Source organism: Liolophura sinensis, chromosome 2 (assembly GCF_032854445.1).
Source record: "Liolophura sinensis isolate JHLJ2023 chromosome 2, CUHK_Ljap_v2, whole genome shotgun sequence".
NCBI lineage: Eukaryota > Metazoa > Mollusca > Polyplacophora > Chitonida > Chitonidae > Liolophura > Liolophura sinensis.
This window is the reverse complement of record NC_088296.1, coordinates 17,323,102-17,326,638: the sequence shown is the minus strand read 5'-3', so window position 1 is coordinate 17,326,638 and position 3,537 is coordinate 17,323,102.

The following is a 3,537-nucleotide window of genomic DNA, read 5'->3' as shown; positions in this document are numbered from 1 at the left end:
GCAAAAGAAAACAAAACGATAAATAAATCAACAAAAGTTGTAAAATGGCTAAAATGCTAATAAAATGGCTAGTAAAAATGACTAGCTTGTCTCGGTACTATGTTCTACTTTATTACCAGTGACTGTACGGCAGTGGTCAGTCCTTAAGGCTGACTGATTTTTTTTTTCTGCAGCCTAAACATCAAAGCCAAGAATTTTTCACTTAAACAATGATGCTGTAATAAATTGCAACCTCGTACTTCTATAAATAAAACCGAGCAAGTAACTGTTCATTTTCACCAATATTCCAATTTTATGTGTGCTTCATTAAATTCTCTGTGAGGATAGAAGCTGGATATTGGATACTTCCAGGGTAGCCTTCTCTGGGGCGTTTCTCAAAGGTGTTGTAACATTACACCGGCCTAATCACCATGACGTTGCATACTAATGGCATATATTGCCATGATATTTTCATCCGGTGTAATGTTACCACTGCTTTGAGCAACAGCCCCCAGCAGTGAGCTCAAAAAGATAATAAATTCCCTGTATAGGTGACGTGCCCAGAGGAAACTGGAGAGCCCAGAGAAACCTGAGTGTCCAGAGGAAACTTGAGAGCCCAGAGGAAACTTGTGTCCAGAGGAATCTTGAGTGCCCTGAGGAAACTTGTGCCCAGAATTAACTTGGGTGCCCAGAAGAAACTTGAGAGCCCAGAGGAAACTTGAATGGCCCGAGGAAACTTGAATGGCCCGAGGAAACTTGAGAGCCCCGAGGAAACTTGAGAGCCCCGAGGAAACTTGTGTCCAGAGGAAACTTGCGTCCTGAGGAATCTTGAGTGCCCTGAGGAAACTTGTGCCCAGAGGAAACTTGAGTGCCCAGATGAAACTTGAGAGCCACAAGGAAACTTGAGTGGCCAGAGGAAACATGAGAGCCCAGAGGAAACTTGAGTGGCCAGAGGAAACTTGATAGCCCAGAGGAAACTCGAGTGCCCAGAGGATACCTGAGTGCCCAGAGGAAACCATCATCCTTTCATATTAAAGCTAATACAAAGTACATGTAATGGCAGACTTTTCCATGGTATACATGTACACGTACATGTACCGGCACATGTATTTGACATATCCCTCCAGAAGGAAGCTCAGGTGTGTGATGAGAAAATGAGTGAGCAAGTGCTTGGGGTTTAATGTTGTACCTAACAATTTTTCAGTTATATGATGACAAAGGAGTCCATGTGAGTGTAATGTACCTCCTTGTTGCAGGACAGATTTCCATCGCTCTTTAATTTAGTACTGTTAATACTAATACGGGTCAACCAGTCGTTGCCCTATCCCTTAATGCTGAACACCAAGCGCAGAAGTTCCAACGTCCTCTTTTAAGGTCTTAGGTGTGACCTGACCCAGGACTGACTGGATCTACAGGCCCTGGAGTGCATGCTTTACCAAATGAGCCATCTGGGCTGGTGTGATGAGAAAGAGATTAAGCCTCTTTATTGAAACAATGATTGTACATGTCTTCTGGAACATGCTTTATTATGGCAGGGATAAACATATAGACAGCCTTATAACTTCGGACTCCTACATGTACATGTATTTGTAAGATAATTTGAGCTAAAATATTTTCCGATATTTAAAAACCTAAAATTAAAATATAGGTGTATACCAAATGCATGATGGTGTCATTATTATGTAATTATCATTTATATACACGTGGAATTTCCTTCACTGTTAAAAGTGTTATTTCACATGTTAGACATACATAGGCGGTGGAGGGTGGGAAATCAAAGTGTGGCAGTAAAGGCACACTAACATGCATGTACTAAGGGATACTACTTCTGCTGCATCAGCTCCTCTTATGCCCCACCCCACCCACACCCTACATCACTCCACAAACATACGGCCACTCTTGATGTATCACATTTGTTACTACATTTTGACATTTCACACCCAAACACAAAGACATGAAGAAAGGAACATTTTCTTTTATGGCTCTTGGGTCACTGCGCTCCATTGGCACGCTAACAACCCTGGCCACACAGGCAATCGCAAAAGTCTACTCGTAATAAAGGTTTGAATTCCAAACATATCGTCCTCGCTTTGCATCTCGATCATGGGTTATTATTTTAACCTCTCATTCAAACAATATTCATTGTATTCCATCTTCACTATGAAATATTCTCTATGTGTGTGAAAATACGTAATGTTTTGCTAATACTGATGCAAGTTTAACTCGTCAGGCTATACTCCCTTAATAATTGTATTTGTCTTTTTTTTTGTGGTTTTCTACTTCAGGTACCCGTACATATTTGCTGTTATTTGAGATCGTCTAAATGTGCTCGAATTTACCGGTGTGGTAGACACAGTATGAAAGTGGAGAGGACGTGAAAAACGTACTGTAGGGGGCCTACCGTCAGACAGTGACTTTAGACAGTAAAGGGTCTCCTTAGACTATCAAACATGGCCTAGCATCAGACAAAATAGCTGACACAATCTGAACGCTGAACGTTCACACTCATGCAGTCAGACAACACGACAAACCTGTTCAATATCCCAACCCGACGATATTGGGATTTTACACCTCGAATATCGACCTTTTTTTGTTTACTGTTCTAAAAATAGCGCTCGGTGTAACTCGCTTCCACAACCAACCAATTCTGCACTGGACTTTGTCCCCAAATCGTCCATGAGGCACCAAACCAGACATATCCCGTTTAGCAGCCTGATACGCTTTAAACACTGCATTTCTCTGTACAATGTGCAGTTTATGTTTACTTAAACTTACCTACGACTATCACTTTGGTGTGGAGAAAGGCCAACGCTGCTCTTTTTCTCGCTTGTCAAAGCTTACAGCTGACGCGCCGCATTACGCAATACTCGCCACAACACATTCGACTGCTATAAAAAACGGTAACTGGAGCAAGATATGGAAATAGATTTTTAAATATCTTATAGGGAGCGGGACACAGAGGGCTGGGCGGTATACGGTGGTCAGTTGTATTTTATGTATATATCTAGAATTGAACTGGAATTATGATGTCTCATCACATCCTATGCTTGTGTTGTGTGGCTGCGGTTGGAAAATTACATTTAAGTTTTAAAGTAAAAAAAAAAAATTTTTTTAGTAGTTTCGAAGTAAAAAATCATCCTACATGCATGTCATTTGAGTAAACTGTAGGCATAATACATTCATCTTTTTATGTAAAACTGCTGTTATATGTAATTAGCTTCAAGAAAAAAATGCTTAACATTTTGAAACCTGTAATTGCTGGCAATCCTGTGTAGGCCCTTTACAAATGTCCACATTATAAATACAGATAAAACTTTAAAACAAGTTCAGAGGCCATATTTACCAAAATTTCAAAAATTCAAACAAAGATACAATTAGAATGTTTTCTACATTGTACATATTTGAACAGTATATAATTCATGTATATATATTCATGACTAAAGATTCAAATTGCTTGACAAATAGGTTGACGTAAGTGGGAAAGTCTGGCACCAACCTGCGGATGGTCGTTGGTTTCCACTGAGCTCTTTCCGGTTTCCTCCCATCATAATGCTGGCC